The following is a 21,137-nucleotide window of genomic DNA, read 5'->3' as shown; positions in this document are numbered from 1 at the left end:
CAAATAACGAGGTTCTCCATCACGCTGGGTTCAACAGCTTGGAGACCACCCTCCAGAAAATTCAGCTCCGATTGCAAGGCCATGTTTCCCACATGGACAATCACAGAATTCCCAAGCTGATCTTCCATGGGGAACTGTCTCAGAGCAAGCAAGATCAAGGTGGTCAGTACAACCGATACAAGGACACCCTAAAAAAGAGCCTCACTAACTCCTGCATTGCAGACCACCTCTCCTCGGAAAACACTGCAGTCAACAGGCCAAGTTCTGGTCACTACTTTATAGGAAGGATGTGATAGCACTGGAGAGGGTGCAGAGGAGATTCACCAGGATACTGCCCGGGCTGGAGGGTCTGAGCTATGAGGAAATATTGGACAGGCTGGGGCTGTTTTCACAAGAGCAGCGAAGGGGACCTGATAGAGGTGTATAAAGTTATGAGGGGCATAGTTGGGTGGATAGGAAGGCACTTTTTCCATTAGTAGAGGGGTCAATAACCCGGGGGGCATAGATTTAAGGTAAGAGGTTGAAGGCTAAGAGGGGAGTTCAGGAGAATTGTTTTTTAACCCAGAGGGTGGTGGGAGTCTAGAACTCACTGCCTGAAAGGGTGCAAATTATTTGGGTGGTTGAGTCAGAAACTCTTATAACATTTTAGAAGTATTTAAATATTCACTTGCATTGCCTTAGCCTCCAGGGCTATGGGCCAAGCGCTGGATAATGGGATTAGTGTAGTCAGAACTTTGTAAGCAGCGTGGACACAACGGGCCGAATGGCCTTCTTCTGTGCTCTATGAGTGTATATGTGGAGGCAAGCACTGAAATTTGGTTCAGCGTGTTTCGAGGACCATCTACACCAAACTCAACATCCGACGTGCCCACAGGAAGTTCAGAGGTGGCACAGCTGCATAAGTTAACCCAAGCACCACCAACAACAATATGAACGGTCAGTTCTGTGGATGTCCATGTTAATCCCACACCGAACTCTTCAGTCAGGAGAGGACCCACAGGAAATGATTAAATCATTTACAGTTTGGGCACTCGAACAATGAGGAGTTTAACCCAACATTATCCCTGTTCTCTGGATCGGGGAACTATACTCTGTCTGTATTACTGCGGTGCTGCTAATAAAGTCAGTGAGAGACAATCTGTTGTGAGCTTGATTATCTGGTGCCTGAATCCACAAGATTCACCATTTAGAGTCAACAAGATGAACAAGGAAATACATCACAGCCCTAAACGCCAGCTCGATATTCCCATGAGAAAGTCTGTTATCTAACACCTCGAATGGACAGAACAGAGAAAGATCCCAACTATAAGAAACCCTTGAATCATTTGTAAATATATTTCAAATGCTGACAGATTCCAGCTGTCAGTTTCCATCACATTGAAGTTAATGGAAGGTGAGAGTGCGGTTATTCTAGAACTATAAAAAAACACTAGTTAGAGCACAGCTAGAGTACTGAGTCCAGTTGGAGTCAGCACATTACAGGAAGGATGTGATCACACTGGAGTGGGCACAGAAAAGATTTACCTCGATGTTGCCAGGACTGGAGAATTTTAACTCTGAGGAAAGGTTGGAGAGGCTGGGATTGTTTTCTTTGGGAGAGGGGAGGAAGAGGGGAGATTTAATTGAGGTGTAAAAATTATGAGGGTCCCAGATTGGAAGGACCTATTTCATTTACAGAGGTCAGAACCAAGAGGATAGAGATTTAAAGTAATTAGTGGAAGGATTAGAGGGGAGTTCAATAATGCTTTTACCCAGAGGGTGGTGTGTCTTGGAACTCACTGATTGAAAGGGTGGTAGAGGCAAAAATACACAGATTTAAAAAGTACTGGGATATACACTGGATGTGCTGTAACCTACAGGATTACAGACCAAGAGCTGGGAAGCGGGATTCGACTGGATTGCTCATTTTCAGCCAGTACAGACATGATGGGCTGAATGGCCTCCTCTGTGCTACAATTTCTATGATTCTGTGGTGACAAGTGGTCCTCGTATTTTTATTTGAGACAGGCCTCAGTTCAGTCATTCGCCCCGAGTGTCGATGTGATGGTTCAAGCGAAGAGATGCCGGGTACCGGGAACAGCAGGAACAATAAATAAAACCGAGGTGTCAGTAAATACTGATATAGTTTATTTGTATCTAGTTCCATTTTTATAAATTCTGCTGAATGTTGCCCTCACCCAGTGTCAGGATATTGGATCAGAGCCACCATGGAAAATGAATTTGACACCGGTGAGATAGACAATGTCAACTGGATCTTCAGTATCTCTGTAACCTCATCCAGCCCCACAACCCTTCCTGTAAATACAATGTGTTGTTCTTGGATTACACCCTGAGATAGACAATGTAATTACATTTTAAACTTTATTCTTCAAGTAAAGTATCTTCATTCAGGCTGTTCTCAAGGTTGTGCAAGATGAAACCAAACAGTGATTTATTTGTACTTCATCCAATTTACTTACTGTATTCACTGCTCACGATGTGATCTGCTCTACATTGGGAAGACCAAACACAGATTGGGTGATCACTTTATGGAACAACCTCCGTTCAGTCTGTGAGCTTGACCCTGAGCTTCCGGTCACTTGTCATTTTAATTCTCCGCCCCACTCCCACTCTGACCTCTCTGTCCTCGGCCTCCTGCACTGATCCAATGAAGCTCAATGGGGACTCGAGGAACAGCAGCTCATCTTTCAATTCGGCACTTTACAACCTTCCAGACTCAACATGGAGTTCAGCAGTTTCTGCATCGACAGCAAGTTGTCAGGATCTGGAACATTCTACCTGGAAAGGTGCTGGAACCTGATTCTATCAGGAATTTTAAAAGGGAGTTGACAGGGATTTGGGATTGAGGAACTTACAGGGTTACAAACAGAAAGTGGCTGTGTGGGACTAAACACGACCGCTCTTTCAAAGAGGCAGCACGAGCAAAAAGGGTTGAATGGCCTCCTTCTGTGCTCTAAGTTTCTATGATTCTAGGAGTTGGCCATTTAGCCCCTCGAGCCTGTCTCACTATGCAATCAGATCACGGCTGACCTGTGACCCTTTGTTTCATGTCCCGTGATTTATACCTTCTGTTAGGAAGGATCTATCAATGCCAGATTGAGACTGAACATCGATCAAGCATGTACTGCCAATTCAGGAAGAGAATTCCAAACTTCTCCCAACTTTACCTGAAGAAGATTTTCCTAATCTCACTCCTGAAAGGTCTGGCTCTATGTTTTAGACTATGTTCCTCAGTCCTGGATTCCCCAACCAATGGAAATTGTTCCCCTCTATCTACCATACCATTTCCAATTTATATCATGAAAACTTCGAGAAAATCCTCCTCAATCTTCTAAATTCCAGGGAATACAAGCCTCACCGTGAGATGATGAATATTGGCAGAATGAATAGGATACTCAATGGTACAGTCCTAAAGAGTGTGTAGGACTGGGGGAACTGGGGGCTGATGTGCATACACATTTGAAGGCGAAAGGACATATTGAGAGAGCAGTTCGCAAAATATATGAGATCGTGGGCTTCATAAGCAGATTTAATGTGCATAAACACAGGTAAAATAAGCTGACCTGTCATAAAGCTCTGGTTAGGTCACAACAGGAGTATTGCATCCAGTTCTGGTCTCCACACTTTAGGAAAGGGGTGAGGGTCCTGGAGAGGATGCGGAGAAGATTTGTCAGAATGGTCCAGGAAAAAGGGAATTCGGTAATAAGTGAGATTGGAGAAGCTGAAGTTGTTCTTCTTGGAGTTACAGAGTTGAGGGGAAATTTGATAGAGGTGAACAAGTTTGTGACAGGTTAAGATAAGGTAGAGAAAGAAAATGTTGTTTCCATTTGGTGATGGTACAAGGCTTAAGGGGACACATATTGAAGGTTATGGGCAATAGATACAGGGCACATGCAGGGAGGAATATTTTACACAACAAGTGGTAATAACCCAGAACTCACTGCCTACGAAGCAGGCTGGAAGCAGACATGATCAATGCTTTAAAATGAAATTGGACCAGCATTTAAGAGAAATAAACATGCAGGGGGTTGAAGACACAGCAGGGCAATGAGACAGACTGGACTGCTCTACAGAGAGCTGGCATGGACTCAATGGGCTGAATGGCCTCTTTCTGTGCTGTAATTACTCTGATGCATTTGTTTGACCACTCCTCATAATTTAACCCTTGGAGTCCAGTTGTTATTCAGGTACATCTGCACTGCTCTCCCACTAAGGCCAATATAGTCTATCCTTCCTAAGGTGTGATGCCCAGAACAGAACACAGTATTCCTGAACAAAAACAGAAATACCTGGAAAAACTCAGCAGGTCTGGCAGCATCAGCGGAGAAGAGAAAAGTTGACGTTTTGAGTGCCCATGACCCTTCAACAGTATTCCTGTCCTGATGAAAGGTCATGTTGATTCGAAACATTAACTGTTTCTCTCCACAGATGCTGCCAGGCCTGCTGAGTACTTCCAGCATTTTTTATTTTTATTGCAGTGGTTCAGGTGCAGTCTAACCAGGATTTTGAAAATGTCGGTGCTTTTCCCACAAACAGAACAAACTTTTTTCCTTCCACAATCAAAGTCCGATGGTATTTAGATCCTGATGACTCGAGTGACTCTGTCAGATCTTGATGTGATGTTTGGTTTGAGTTTCCCATCTGCAAATCCTTCCCATTGAAAATCCTGTACAAAGGAGACTATAAAAAATCCATCCCTGTCAGTCCAGGATAGAAATTAAGAGACAAACATTTCTCTGGGTTGGAGTTTGCTGTGTGTAAATCCTCCCCTTCTAACCCCCTGTAAAAGGAGTTTCCAAACACTCGGTGTAAACTGGGCTCCGGGAGTTTGTAATCCGGGTTTGGAGTCCTACACCGGGTGTTAGTAAATCCTCCCAGTCCACCCTCCGGCTCCATTCCTCTCCTGCACTCGGCCCTTTCTCACCCGCTGGACTTTCAACCCGACCGCCTTCATCCCGATCCCCACCCACACTGCGCATGCTCCAATTCAAGCCCGGCCACGCCCCTCGTTCACTCCGATTGGCCGGAGGAACAGCCGCTCCCGCTGGTCCTGCAGGCCCGCCCCCTGTCCCTATTGGTCTGGAGCTGCCGTCAATCATTGTGAGCTGGAGCATGTGTCGCGCGTGAAATCAGGCGTGAGGAGAACTGGAGCGAGCGGATTTAAAATGCGGGATTTACAAAGACCGAGTGCGGACTGAGAGCTGGAAAAAAGACCCGTGAGCATAGATAGGGCTGGCGGGTGAGTTGGGAGGCTTTATGAATTCACGGTCTCTGTCCTAAACCCTCAATAAGGAACCATCCTTCCAACCACAGATTAGGCCATTTCTCCGGAAGTAGGCCCGAGTTAACGGCCGCCAACTTTATAGGGGGCAAGGAGCAGCAGAGCGCATGTGCGGTCACCATCTTAAAAGGGGCAAGGAGCAGCAGAGCGCATGTGTGGTCACCATGTTTCTAGGGGGCAAGGAGCTGCAGAGCGCATGTGCGGTCACCATCTTTATAGGAGGCAAGGAGCTGCAGATCGCATGCGCGGTTACCATCTTTATAGGGGGCACGAAGCTGCAGTGCGCATGTGCGGTCACCATCTTTATAGGGGGCAATGTCCAATAGGGAGCATGCGTGGGCGCCATCTTTACAGTGGCTGCGGGCCCGGATGAATGACCTGCAGGAAGGACAATAAATCAGAGATAGAGTTTGGTGTGAAATTAATGGGTTGTTGTAAAACAGGAGATTAGGGTAACAGTCAGAAACAACAACAACTTCTATTAACATCATACATCATCCCAGTGAGCTTCACAGGAAATCATAAAATAAAGTATAACATTCAGACACAGAAGGAGGTGACCAAAATACTTAAATAGTCGCTTGTTTGTACAGAATTTGATTATTAGTGAAAAAAGAGACAAGCTGTCAAAGCTTTTCCTGTTGCACTCACCAGGACAGACGCAAGAATCCCAAATTTCAAAGGGAACCACAATTTATACTGCACGAGAAAAGGGTGCTGATTGGTTGGCCCGTCGGCTCTGATTGGTTGTTGCCATGGACAATACAGCCAGGAGCTGTCATCCCCTCTGCTTTTGTTTAATTCCACAAAAGACCCCGTGCCTGGACTTGTTCCTTCTGCCTGCAGAGGACAGGTCCCTGTGGATGAACATACGTAGCTTCTAGCAAGTGCAAGTGAGACACATTACAAGCCTGACTGATAATTTTTGAAATTTGGTATTCTTCCCTCTATCCTGATGAGTACAAGATAAAACGTTTTGACAAAATGTCTTTTTTTATTAATACTTAATTGTCTTAAAGGGGGGAAAGTGTGGTAGACAGAGGGAGAGAATCTCAGAGCTTGGGGCCGAGGGAACTGAAGGCACGGACACTAATGGTGGAGCAATTAAAACAGGGAATGCTAGAATTAGAGCAGTGCAGATATCATAGAGGGTTGTGGGTCTGCAGGAGATTGCAGAGATAGGGAGAGAGGAGGCCATGGGAGGATTTGAAAACAAGGATGAGAATTTTAAAATCAAGTTGCTGCTTGAACGGGAGCCAAGGAAGGTCAGGGAATGGGCCTAGCTGTGAGTGAAGACACAGACAGCAAAAATATCGATGTCTTCAAGGTTGCGGAGGATAGAATGTGGGAGACCAGCCAGGACTGTGTTGGAATGGTCCAGTCTGGAGGTAAAAATGGCCGTGATAAGGGTTTCAGCAGCAGATGAGACACTCCTGAGACAGGGGTGAGGTCAGGTGATATTACGAAGTTGAAACAGGCGAGCTTAGTGATGGCACAGACATGAGGTCAGCAGCTCACTTCGAGATCAAATGTAACAGTGAGGTTGTGAACAGACTGGTTTAATCTCAGACTGTTCCCAGGGAGAGGGATGGAGTTCGTATCTGGGAAATGGAGATTGGAGCAGGGACTGAAAACAGTGTCTTCAGTCTTCTCAGTGTCTAATTGGAGTTAATTAGTCATCAGGAAGAGAAGCAGGAACCAGAATGGGCCATGAGACTGATCCCAGGTTTAACTTAGTTAGAGAGGGAGAGAAGGAAGGAAGGAAACTCTGGGACATTGGGAGAAACCACCTTCACAATCACTCATTAAATCTCCACATATGAAGTTTTGGACACAAGGTTAACATCTGCTATTCTGTATGGTTGGTCAGGGGGTTTCAGATTAATGTTTTGTCACGAGTAATCACTGAAGTGAATGATCAGACATATTGTCAACTCCAGTTGTAAAAATTTGTTAAAAAGATACAGAAAGAATTGTCCAAAACTCTGTCTGGATTTCAGCACAGGAAGGAGGGAGAGTGTGTGGGACGGGGATTTGCAGCTTTGGGAGAACAAGAGAGGAAAAAATGTTCCATAGAAACTAGAATTGTCTGCTCTGAATTTATATCCTGTCCTTACAGTGATGGCTTTTATAAACTCCTTTTACAGATAATTAGAAGGGGAGGATTTTCAGGCAGGAAACTCAAACCAAACATCACATCAAGATCTGACACAGTCACTCGATTCATCAGGACCTGAATATCATCACCTTTGAATGTGGACGGAGAAACGTTTGTCTGTTCTGTCTGTAGGGAAAGATTTCAAACATCAGTGTGACTGGAAAAGCACCGAGACACACACACACACCCGAGTGAGAGTGTTCCAGTGAACTGACTGTGGAAAGAGCTTTAACCAGTTACACAGCCTGAAATAACATCACACCATTCACAGTGCGGAGAAACTGTACACATGTTCTCTGTGTGGACGAGGCTTCAACTGATCATCAAACTTAGAGAGACAAGGGACACCTGGACCATGGAGAAACCGTGGAAATGTAAGGACTGTGGGAAAGGATTCAATTGTCCATCCAAACTGGAAACCCATCGACGCAGTCACACTGGGGAAAGGCCGTTCACCTGCTCCGAGTGTGGGAAAGGATTCAAGCGGTTATCCCACCTGCTGACACACCAGCGAGTTCACACTGGAGAGAGACCATTCACCTGCTCCAAGTGTGGGAAGGGATTTACTCAGTTATCCACCCTGCTGACACACCAACGAATTCACACAGGGGAAAGACCATTCACCTGCTCCGAGTGTGGGAAGGGATTCACTCAGTCATCATACCTGCTGACACACCAGCTCGTTCACACTGGAGAGAGACCATTCACCTGCACGGTATGTGGGAAAGGATTCACTGGGTCCTCTAACCTGCTGAAGCACCAGCGAATTCACACTGAGGAGAGGCCATTCAGTTGTCCTTCCTGTAGAAAGAGATTCAGGACTTCATCGACCCTCAAAGTGCACCAGCGAATTCACACTGGAGAGAGGCCTTTCACCTGCTCCGAATGTGGGAAGGGATTCACTCAGTCATCAAGCCTGCTGAGACACCAGCGAATTCACACTGGAGAGAGACCATTCACCTGCTCTGAGTGTGGGAAGGGATTCACTCTGTTATCCACCCTGCTGAGACACCAGCGAATTCACACTGGAGAGAGACCATTCACCTGCTCTGAGTGTGGGAAGGGATTCACTCTGTTATCCACCCTGCTGAGACACCAGCGAATTCACACTGGAGAGAGACCATTCACCTGCTCTGAGTGTGGGAAGGGATTCACTCTGTTATCCACCCTGCTGAGACACCAGCGAATTCACACTGGAGAGAGACCATTCACCTGCTCTGAGTGTGGGAAGAAATTCACTCTGTTATCCACCCTGCTGAAACACCAGCGAATTCACACAAGGAGAAGCCATCCCGCTGCACTTCCTGTGTAGAGATTCAGCCTTCATTCCACCTCAGTGTACACCAGTGAATTCACATTGGAGAGAGAGTGTTCACCTGCTCCGAGTGTGGAAAGGGATTCACTCATTTATCCAACCTGTTGACACACTAGCGAGTTCATACTGGGGAGATGCTGTTCACCTTCTCCGAATGTAGGAAGGGATTCACTTAGTCATCCCACCTGCTCAGACACCAGCGAGTTCACAAGTGACAGCAGGGGTTGGATTCTGCTGTTATTTCTGCTGTTAATCACATCCAGAACTGAACTGTGTTCATTCTGACAGTTCTGGTTTGTTTCTATTGCTGTTCATAATCCCTGTAACTGGGCTGAAGTTTAATATCTTGAAGTCTGTTAAATAAATCAGCTTTGTTTCAAACTCTCAGAATGTCGAGTCCTTGATCTCTCCAGGATAAGAGGAGACTGATTGATGTCCTGTTCCTAATGGCTCCCTTTTTGGATCCTTTCTCCTCTCTTAACTCTAGATTCTTTCAGTTCTCAGACCTTTGGTTACTCTCATGGATACGTCCCAGCTCCCCACACCTCCCAGAGAGCCTTGGGATCCAGGGAAGTATCAGTGTTAAAACCAGAAAATGCTGGAAATAACCGATACTTTTCCAAGTGCCAATTGATTTTCTCCCAGATTATTGTCTCCAGCCTTTCCCCACAACTGATATGAAGCTGATTGTCCTGGAATTGCTGTGTTCTTGAACAGGGGTGTAACATTTACAATCTGTCAGCCCTTTGTCACCACTACAGTATAAGGAGGATTGGAAGATTGTGACCAGAGTCTCCACAAGTTCCATGTGAAGGATGCTGTCTCTGACAGTGCAGCAGTCCCTCAGTGTCACCCTGGAGTGTCAGCCTAGATAATGTCCTCAGGTTTATTAATATTTCCTCTTGTTATTGATGTGGGTCATTAAGAAACAATGGACTCTTATGATGTCATCCAGTCCCAGTGCGATGATGTCATCCAGTCCCAGTGCGATGATGTCATGAAGAGTATTCAATACCAGCGGAGCCTGAAACAGTGACGATTAATTTATCACTTTTTAATGGTGATTGACCTGCTGTGTATTTCTCCAGGTTTGTGCTGTTCAGTATTTCAGTATGTATATATTTTTGTTTTTGCTAAAACATATTCTTGTTTTGACACTGAAATCCAGAGGATTTTAACTCTGTTAAGTTCAATCTCCATCGAGTACACAGGAGGACTCAACTGGTCCAAACTTTTTCTGGTATCAATAAACAAAAATCCTTCAAGATGTTTATTTGGGGAATTGTTTTTCTCTGAGACCCGGGACAGTCAAACTATGACCCAAAGTTCAGATTTTGGCTTCAAGCCTGGGCTATGGGGCCCACATATATGGAGCACCATTACCAGATGTCCTTCATCCCCAGTTTTAATCACTCTACCATTGGTGGCCGGGCCTTCAGCTGCCTGGACCCTAAGCTCTGGAATTTCCACCCTAAATCTCTCCACCTTTCTAATTCACTTTCCCCCTTTCAGACACTCGTTCGAACTGACTTCTTTGACCAAGCAGTTGGTCATCTGACCTAATATGTCCTTATGCCCCTGTGAAACTTCTTGGGACAATGTATTATGTTAGATGCTCGATATAAATATATGTTGTTGCATTTGTTGTTGTAATTCAGTCAGACCTGATCACTTATTGAGTCTGTTTGAATGTAACTCAGATAGACACAGCTTGTGTCATAGTTCACTGAGATCTGATCACTTACTGAGTGAGCGAGTCTGCATCAATGTAACTCAGATAGACACAGCTTGTGTCATAGTTCAGTGAGATCTGATCACTTACTGAGTGAGTAAGTCTGTATCAATGTAACTCGGATAGACACAGCTTGTTGGAACAGACCTGGGGAGAAGTAAGCTCTGAATTAATCACTGGACTTTCTGTTCTCCACAGTTGGGAAAAAAGGTGATTCTTTCCAAACATCCAAATGACTAATCAAGTCATCAAAGATGATTTGTTGTTTTGAGTTGAATTATTTGGTAGAATTAGAGTGAAGGAATGGGATTGACGCACAGGCTGAGTCACCACTTTATGGACAGGAAGAGAGAGAATCTGGAGAGGAGAAAAGAATTAGTAGGTGACTGGGCACTGAATCTGGAACAATGTGCAGAGAGGGGGAGGAATGTGTGGGACAGGGGTTTATGGACTTGGGGGAAATGAATGGAGAAGGAATATTCCATAGAAACTAGAATTGTCTGTTCTGAATTTCTATCATGTACTGACAGTAAACACTTCTGTAAACTCTATTTACAGGGGATTAGAGGGAGAAGATTTTCAGGTGGGAAAATCAAACCAAAAATCTTGCAAGATCTTATAGAAACACAATTCATAAATGATCAGCCTCTGATTATGGAAGGAGAAATGTTTGTCTGTTCTGTCTGTGGGGAAGATTCACATCATCAGTGTGACTGGAAACTCACTGGGACACACACACACACACACACACACGAGTGGAATCGCATCTCGGGTCAAACCTGACATCACATGTGCAAAAAGTCTGCTTTACATTCAGACAGTTGCCAGGGAGAGGAATGGAGTTGGTAGCTCGGGAATGAAAACAATGGTTTCAGACTTCCCAATATTCAATTGGAGGAAATTTCTGCACATTCACCACTGGATATCAGACAAACAGTCTGATAATTTAACAAAAGTGGAGAAGTGGAGAGAGGTGGTGGTGAGGTAGAGCTGGGCACTGACAGTGTACATGTGATAACTGACACTGTGTTTTCAGATGATGTCGCTGTGGGGAGAATGTTGATGAGAAATAAGAGGAGGCCAAGGCTGGATCCTTTGGGGACACCAGTGGTAACTGTGGGAGTGGGAAGGGAAGACATTCCAAGTGATTCTCTGGCTATGATTAGATAGAGAAGAATGGAACTAGGAGAGAGCAGCCCCACCCAGCTGGACGACAGTGGAGAGGTGTTGGAGCCGAATGGTGTGGTCAACATTGTCAAAGGCTGCAGACAGGCTGAAGCTTGTGTAAATTAGTCTAAATTTGAGAGATATACATATACAGTTTTTAAAAAAGCATATTTTCAGCATTATGAAAAGTTTTATGAGCCATAAATTGTTTGTAGAGGAGAAAACACCTTTCTGACTGTACATCACACCAATAGCTTCTGTTGAATATAAGTGAAACCATATTGCAGTGACTATGATAAAATCTGCTTGTGTGTGTAATTGGCAGTCATGTATATGAAATATCCTGTACTTGCAGAAATGGAATTTGAAGATTTTATTTAGTGAAGAATTATAGAGTTATAAAGAGAATTATTAAGAGTTAATTATACATGAGTCCAATTTACAGTGTAGACTTTATATTAAATTTCCATGGAGCTTAGAGCAAGTATTTAGCTGCTTGAAGTGCTCTCTGCAGAATAATGATTGTCCAAACTGTCGGTTTGAAGCCTCCGCCCCGCTCAACATCTCCTGTAACCCCCAGATTTTCACTCCAGGGTCACACCAAGTCTGAGACATTAAAATGGGGTTTCACCAGGAAAAGGTTTGGGTAGCGCTGGATTAATAGACTCAGCGTATTGTGTTTAACACTAAACTATTTTATTTGACTTTTATGTGGAGTATATTAACATTAGCAGCCCCCAATGAACAGTGTTCAGTCCTGGATGTGATTAACAGCAAAATCCAATCACTGTCATGAATCATGAACTCGCTGGTGCCTCAGCAGGTGGGATGAGGTAGTGAATCCCTTTCCACACTCGGAGCAGGTAAATGGTCTCTCCCCAGTGTGAACTCGCTGGTGTCTCAGCAGGTGGGATACCTGAGTAAATAGTTTCCCGTACACGGAGCAGGTGAATGGCCTCTCCCCAGTGTGACTGCGCCAATGCGTTTCCAGCTGAGACTGGTAGATAAATCCCTTCCCACATTCCCCACATTTCCACAGTTTCTCCCCACTGTGAACGGTGCCTTTTCCCTCCATGTTCAAAACCTAATGATATTCAGGTTATGATACATTGGGCGACTCCGTCAGATCCTGATGTGATGTTTGGTTTCAGTTTCCTGACTACAAATCCTCCCCTTCTAATACCCTGTGAAATTGATTTAAAACAGAAAAAAGGGAGTGAGAGAGAACCCACAAAAACACAAAGGCAGGTTGTGAAATTGAGCTGAATGAATCTGGGAATTTGTGGGACCGGCAATAGGAAAAAGTGACCATGAAAATTGCTGGATTGTTATAAAAACACAACTGGTTCACTAATGTCCTTCAGGGAAGGGAACCTGCCACCTGGTCTGGACCTGCACAAGACTCTAGCCTCTATGGGAGCAGATGAGAAGGAGAGAGAGAAATGGGAGTGGGTGCAGGGGAGAGAGAGATTAGAGTGAGAGACAGGGGTGAAGGAGAGGGATATCTGGCACCATATGTGGTGAGAGAAACAGAGTTAACATTTTGAGCGCTTAAGACTCTTCTCCAGAATTGGTGAAGCAGAGGGGATTTATATTTCTACAACTCGGCCAGAACTTTGGCAGAATCTCCCAAACCTTCAAACTCCACCCTAGAAGGGCCAGGGTAGCAAGTGTATGTGAACACCATCACCTCCAAGTTCCCCTCCAAGTCACACACCATCCTGACTTGTCTGATATCTGGTACTGGATTAGCAGAAATTTCCTTTATTTTAATATTGGGTAGACTGAAGCCATTGTCTTCAGTCCCGTCTACAAACTCCACTCCCCAGACACCTGCTCCATCCCTCTCTCTGACAACTGTCTGGGACTGAACCAGACTGTTCACAACCATGATGAAATATTTCACCCCAAGATGAGCTTCCAACCACATATCCACATCATCACTAAGACCGCCTATTTCCACCTCAGTAACATCGCTCAACTCCAGCCCAGTCTCAGCTCATCTGCTGCTGAAACTCTCATCCATTCCTTTGTTACTTCTAGACTTAACTATCCTAACGCACTCCCGGCCGGCCTCCCACATTCAACCTCCCTGTAATCTTGAGGTCATCCAAAACTCTACTGTCCCTGTGTTTACTCGCACCATGTCTTGTTCACCCATCACCCTGTGCTCACTGACCTGCAAAGGCTCCGGGTTAAGGAGAACTGAAATTTGAAATATCTCATCCCTGTTTTCACATTCCTGCTCCCTAACTCCGAAATCTCCACCAGCCTCGCAACCCTCTGAGATATCTGTACTCCTCTGATTCCAGCCTCCTGTGCACTCCTGATTTGACTCACTCCAGCATTGGTAGCCATTTTGTCAGTATCGAAGGCCCCAAGCTCTGGAATTTCCTCCCTAAACCTCTCTACCTCCGGAGGTCCCCAGTATCATAGATGCCAGTCTTCAGCCAATTCGACTCGCTCCACGTGATATTAAGAAATGGCTGAAGGCACTGGATACTGGAAAGGCTATGGATCTTGACAATATTCTAGCAATAGTATTGAAGACTTGTGCTCCAGAACTTGCTGCACCCGTAGCCAAGCTGTTCCAGTGCAGCTATAACACTGGTATCTACTTGGCTATGTGGAAAAATGTCCTGTACACAACAAGCAGGACAAATCCAACTGGCCAATTGCCAACCCATCAGTCTACTCTGGATTATTAGTAAAATGATGGAAGGGGTCATCAACACTTCTGTCAAGCGGCACTTACTTAGCAATAACCTGCTCACTGATGCCCAGTTTGGGTTCTGCCAGGGCCACTCAGCTCCTGACCTCATTGCAGCCTTGAATCAAACATGGACAAAAGAGCTGAACTCTAGAGGTGACATGAGAGTGTCTGCCCTTGATACCAAGGCAGCATTTGACCAAGTGTGGCATCAGAGACCCCTAGCAAGACTGGAGTCAATGGGAATCAGGGGAAAACTCTCCACTGGGTGGAGTCATACCGAGCACAAAGGAAGATGGTTGTGGTTGTTGGAGGTCAATCAGCTCAGTTCCAGGACATCACTGCAGGAGTTCCTCAGGGTAGTGTCCTGGGCCCAACCATCTTCAGCTGCTTATCAATGACCTTCCTTCCATCATAAGGTCAGAAGTGGGGGTATTTGCTGATGATTGCACAATGTTCAGCACCATTCACGACTCCTCAAACACTTAATAACTCCATCCTCAAATGCAGCAATATCTGGACAATATCCATGCTTGGGCTGACAAGTGGCAAGTAACATTCACGCCACACAAGTGCCAGGCTATGACCATCTCCAACTAGATAGAATCTAACTATTGCCCCTTGACAGTCAAGGGCATTACCATCGCTGAATCCCCCACTATCAACATCCTGGGGAGTTACCATTGACCAGAAACTCAACTGGACAAGCCATATAAATACTGTGGCTACAAGAGCAGGTCAGAGGCTAGGAATCCTGTGGTGAGTAACTCACCTCCTGACTCCCCAAAGCCTGTCCACCATCTACAAGGCACAAGTCAGGAGTGTGATGGAATACTCTCCATTTGCCTGGATGAGCGCAGCTCCCACAACATTCAGAAGCTTGACACTGTCCAGGACAAAGCAGCCCGCTTGATTGGCACCAAATCCACAAACATTCACTCCCTTCACCATCGACGCACAGTAGCAGCAGTGTCTACCATCTACAAGATGCACTGCAGGAATTCACCAAGGCTCCTTAGACAGCACCTTCCATACCCATGATCACTACCATCTAGATGGACAAGGGCAGCAGATAGATGGGAACACCACCACCTGGAAGTTCCCCTCCAAGTCACTCACGATCCTGACTTGGAAATATATCGCCGTTCCTTCACTGTCGCTGGGTCAAAATCCTGGGACTCCCTCCCTGACAGCACTGTGGGTGTACCTACACCACATGGACTGCAGCGGCTCAAGAAGGCAACTCACCACCACCTTCTCAAGGGCAATTAGGGATGGGCAATAAATGCCCAAGTCAGCGAAGCCCACATCCCTTGGAAGATTTAAGAAGAAAACCCCCTGGAAGATTCCCTTTAAAAGCGACATCTTTGACCAAGCTTTTGGTCACCAGCCCTAATATCTCCTCATGTGGCTCAGTGTCAAATGTTACTTTTCTGTGAAATGTCTTGGAACATGTTATAACATTAAAAGTGTGATAGAAGCAGAAATGATTGTTATTGATTTGGAATTATAACGCCGTCCCTTCATCATCGCTGGGTGAATAACCTGTAACTCCTTACCTAACAGCATCGTGGGAGCACCTTCACCACACGGACTGCAGCGGTTCAAGAAGGTCAAACATCATCTTCCCCACAGGCCACTGGGGATTGGCAATATTTGCTGGTATCTGTGGAGAAGGAAACAGAGTAAACATTTCAGGGTGTGCAGAACGAATTACAGGAAATAAAAATTGTGCAGAATTTGATGGTCAATATGATCTCAGAGGTGGAAGATAAATGGACTATAGCACAGGGGAAACAATTCCTGATGATGAAAGATATTGTGAGAAGATAAAGCTGAGAAGCCAGCAGCACATGGTCGGGGGCTGTGGCAGCAGTAAAAACTTCATTTCGACTCAGTCAGCAGAAGCAACAGTAAAACACTAAACAGCTAAAATACACCCATATTAGAGACAGAGGAAGTTGGGCAATAGCAGAGAGGTGATCAGAGAGGACAGAGCTGAAACAAAGCAATGGATGGTGTTATGAATTCAATTCATCCTGCATCCCTGGGTGCTAACAGTGCAGATTGTAAAATTTAAAGGTACAGGATGTTCTAATGCTTGTTACGTTGGTTCCTGTCTAGTAACAAGGGTGGGACCCTCTGGGAGTGTTTTGATAGGTCACAGATCAGTTCAAGTGTCAGTGAACAGCTCTTCTTGAGGCAGTTATTTCCGGGAGTTGCCAGGCAACAGGTGGCACAGAGACAGGGACGGGCAGACGTCCCAGTTAAGTGGAGTTAAAAATTTAGAGAAAAGGCTGCAGGGGCAGAATTTAACTAAAGAGGGCTGTTGAAGCAAAGGTACCCCTTTGGAGCAATGGTGTTCTGCCTGGCACGGCCATAACTCTAAAACTGTGCTTGCAAGCTAGTGTTTGAGTGTACTCAGGAATCCAGGGAGAAGGAATCTCGGAAAGCGAGACTGAAACTCTGTGAGATGGGCCATCCATTGTTAAAGCCATCTGAGTGGGAGTGACTTTTGGAGAGAATGCCAGGTGAGATCTTCGATGCTGGAGATTGGAAACCCTCTTGAGAAAGACCAAGTTTCAGTGAGATTGGTTGAGTCAATGTGGGACTAACGGCTGAGTGGATTGTAGAGAAATCCATGGAATCTCTTTTGGTTGCATCTGTCATTTACTCTGTAATGTGGTGTGTCTCACCACAGTTCGTCTGTTAATTCACATGTACCTCATACTTACCCTGAATGTTTGAGTATCAGGTACATATTGTAAATTGTTTTATCTTTCTGAACTTGTACAGTAAATTTTGTTTTATTGTTGTTCAAAACCCATGGAAACTTGTGCCTTTATTCCAAAAGCAGGTATCTTAAATCTCAACCTTCATCTACTTGAAACAAAATGTTATTGATCCCTCACCAGATCGCATGTGTCTGGCCAAGAATCATAACAATGGACATGGGATTCAGATCCACAAGAAAGAAGCCACACCAGCCGTTAGCAGGATCTACACCAATTGGTGAAGTCAAAACTAAGACACAGAGCCTTTTCTTGCTGAGATAGTTTGTTGACTTGGTTCACTGTCAATACTGCTCACCCACGCCCAGTGTCCCAGCTATCCCCTACTTCATTGTGTTCAAACACCCATCACCTGTTTACCTTAACACTCTCATTGACATTAACAAACCTTAACAATGTAACTGAGAAGGCATTCACACCAACCGCAGCCATGGAACTTTGCATAGATAACAGAGCATAGACAACAGAGCATAAAACCAAAATCTTTAAATTGTAGATGAATAGTCAAAAATACTCACCTGTGAAACAATTTCAAGGTTCAACTTTAAACTCTCCTGCTGGAGCTTGCAGCTGGAAAGATATCAGAAGCACTGGAGTCAGAGAAAAATCTCCCAGTTGAGGAAATACCCAGAGTGCGGGATGATGTCACCGTGTAATTGTCGATGTGTGATGATGTCACAGTGTAATTGTTGATGTGTGATGATGTCACAGACACGAACAGAACATCTGGGTCTGTGCAAACCAGTGATCACCACACATTATGAAGAATGGGAGGGTCCTTGAGAGGGGACAGAGGAGATTTACCAGAATGGGTCGAGGGATGGGGGATATGAGCGAGAAGGTTTTGTTCTCCTTCAAGCAAAGGAGATTGAGGGAGATTTGATAAAGGTGTACAAGATTATGATAGGTTTAGATAAGGTAGATCACACAGAATCACAGTGCGGAAGAGGCCCATCGAATCTGCACCAACACGTGAGAAACACCTGACCGACCTACTTAATCCCATTTACCAGCACTTGGCCCATAGCCTTGAATGTAATGACGTGTCAAGTGCTCATCCAGGTACTTTTCAAAAGGATGCGAGGCAGCCTGCTTCCACCAACCGCTCAGGCAATGCAGTCCAGACCGTCACCACCCTCTGGGTAAAGAAGTATTTCCTCACATCTCCCCAAATCTCCTGCCCCTCACCTTGAACCTGTGTCCCCTCATGACTGACCCTTCAACTAAGGGGAACAGCTGCTCCCTAACTACCTGTCCATGCCCCTCATAATCTTGTACACCTCGATCAGGTCGCCCCTCAGTCTTCTCTGCTCCAACATAAACAATCCAAGTCCATCCAACCTCTCTTCATAACTCAAATGTTTCATCCCAGGCAACATCCTGGTGAATCTCCTCTGCACTCCCTCCAGTGCAATCACATCCTTCCTATAATGTGATGACCAGAAATGCACACAGTACTCCAGCTGTGGCCTCACCAAGGTTCTATACAACTCCAACAACACCTCCCTACTTTTGTAATCTATGCCTCGATTGATGAATGCAAATGTCCCTTATGCCTTTTTCACCACCCCACTAACATATCCCTCTGCCTTCAGAGATCTATGGACACACATGCCAAGTTCCCTTTGTTCCTCAGAACTTCCTGGTGTCATGCCATTCATTGAATACTTCCTTGTCAAATTACCCCTTCCAAAGTGTATCACCTCACACTTTTCAGGATTAAATTCCATCTGCCACTTATCTGTCCATTTGACCATCTCGTTTATATCTTCCTGTACCCCAAAACACTCAATCTCACTGTCAACCACCCGGCCAATCTTTGTGTCATCCACAAACTTACTAATCCTACTCCCCACATGTCGTTTATATAAATGGTGAATAATAGGGAACCAAGCACACATCCCTGTGGTACGCCACTGGCTTCCAGCCACTAAAGCAGCCTTCTGTCATCACCCTCTGCCTCCTACAGCTAAGCCAATTTTGAATCCAACTTATCAAATTACCCTGTCTCCCATGTGTATTTGCCTTCTTTATAAGTCTCCCATGTGGGACCTTGTCAAAGGCTTTGCTGAAATCCATATAAACTACATTAAACTCACTATCCTCATCTGCACACCTGGTCACCTCCTCAAAAAATTCAAACGAATTTGTTAGGCATGACCTCCCTCTGACAAAGCCATGCTGACTTTCCTTGATCAAACCTTGCCTCTCCAAGTGGAAATGGATTCTCTCCTTCAGGATTTTCTCCAGTAGTTTCCCTGCCACTGATGTGAGACTCACTGGTCTGTAGTTCCCTGGCTTATCTCGACAACCCTTCTTAAAGAGCAGAACCACATTAACTGTTCTCCAGTCCTCTGGCACCTCCCCCGTGGCCAGAGGGGAATTAAAATTTTGGGTCCGTGCCTCTGTGATCTCCTCCCTTGCCTCCCTCAGCAGTCTGGGATACAAATCATCCGGACCTAGATATTTGCCAACTTTTGAGCCTGCCAACACCTCCAATACCTTGTCACTCCCAATATCAATTTGCTCAAGAACCTTGCAGTCTCTCTCCCCGATTTCCATACCTTCATCCTCATTCTCTTGGGTGAAGACGGATGTGAAGTATTCATTCAACACTCTAGCAATGTCCTCTGGCTCCACCCATAGATTGCCCCCTTGGTCCCTAATGATAACGATAGTTAACAAAAAGCTATTCCAATTAACCGATTGTAAAATGATTATGGGACACAGATTAAGGATTTTGGGCAAGGTCTGTAGGGGTAATGAGAGGAAGAAATTTTACACTGTGAGTGGTAATGACCTGGAACTCAATGATTACACTCAGAGGCCGATAATATCCAAGTCCTGAATTTCTATCCTGGACTGACAGTGACATATTTGGGAAACGATATATACAGAGCATTAGAAAAGGATGATCCAGGTCCTGATGAATCGAGTGACTCTGTCATATCTAAATGTGATGTTGGTCTTGACATTCCCGTCTGTAAATCCTCCCCTTCTGACCCCCTGTAAAAGGAGTTTCCAAAATCCATCCCTGTCAGTCCAGGATAGAAATTCACAACATTCTCTCCTCCAGCTACCTGGACCAGGATGACCGCGCATGCGCCCTGCTGCACATTGCCCCCCATAAAGATGGCGGCCGTTACCCCGGGCCTGGCGAAGGAAGAAATCCAGAATTTTTCGGTCCGTTCTCTGCAAACTCAAAACCGGTACCTTGTTATTTGGGCTCTGTGGCCTGCACTGTGTCTTTATGAAGCCTCCCTGCCCACTCCGCTGGCTCCATTCCTCCTCACACACCCACGAACTCTGTTAGTTTGCTCCACTCGACATTCTCACCAGCTGTGAGCAACTTCAGTCACAGACCAGCACTGCGCATGCCCATGAAACAGACCGCAATGCGCATGCTCCAGCACACACCGTAATGCGCATGTGCAAGGAGCTCCTGTTGTGAGGATAAGGCACGTTCTGCTCCCCTTTGAATGCTGGGTAGCCCCGCTGTCATTGAAAGTCCATATTTCTGAATAGGAAATTATTATTTGTGATCCAGTGACGATTGGAACCACAGGGCCAAGATATAACAATGTTTTTTGATATCAACTGACTTAATAAAGTGCACTGGTCTTCCGCCATAGTTCTGTGCCAGGTGTTATTAACAGCATAACAAATCCCTCGTTAGATGTGAACTCACTGGAATCCCAGGAGGCCGTGTGAACAAGTGATTTTTCATTCCATACACAGAACATTTAAATTCTGTCGTCAGTAAGGATGTAACAAATCAGCTGGTGAACGATCATTTCACAGTGTGATTTTACCCATAAGTTTCCAGCTCATACTGGGATCTCAAATCCTTCTGATAATGAGTTCCACATTCTCAACCATCTACAGTTATCATAAAGCGGGTGCTGTGAATCTGAAATTAAAATGGAAAATGCTGGAATTTTTAGCAGATCTGGTAGTACCGGTACAGCAAGGAATATAGCAT

The 21,137-nt window shown here is 45.3% G+C and overlaps 1 long non-coding RNA gene and 1 pseudogene across 2 annotated transcripts in view; one reads left to right on the top strand and one right to left on the bottom strand.

Moving 5' to 3' along the window:
* LOC144673181 (uncharacterized) overlaps positions 1-21,137 on the top strand; it is an 85,676-nt pseudogene that overhangs the window by 49,736 nt on the left and 14,803 nt on the right. Inside the window, exons 2-3 of the transcript XR_013574269.1 lie at positions 7,658-8,717; positions 8,798-8,882. The product of XR_013574269.1 is annotated as an uncharacterized LOC144673181 (transcript). The remainder of the gene's footprint in view (positions 1-7,657; positions 8,718-8,797; positions 8,883-21,137) is intronic.
* On the bottom strand, positions 12,625-20,489 carry LOC144673180 (uncharacterized). Its single transcript, XR_013574268.1, has 3 exons — positions 20,369-20,489; positions 17,674-17,725; positions 12,625-12,837 (listed from the first exon to the last, which is right to left on the bottom strand). It is a non-coding gene; the product is annotated as an uncharacterized LOC144673180 (long non-coding RNA).

Source organism: Cetorhinus maximus, unplaced genomic scaffold, assembly GCF_964194155.1.
Source record: "Cetorhinus maximus unplaced genomic scaffold, sCetMax3.hap1.1 HAP1_SCAFFOLD_306, whole genome shotgun sequence".
NCBI classification, from domain to species: Eukaryota; Metazoa; Chordata; class Chondrichthyes; order Lamniformes; family Cetorhinidae; genus Cetorhinus; species Cetorhinus maximus.
Note: the sequence above shows the minus strand (reverse complement) of the source record. Positions and strands in the feature narration are given on the sequence as shown.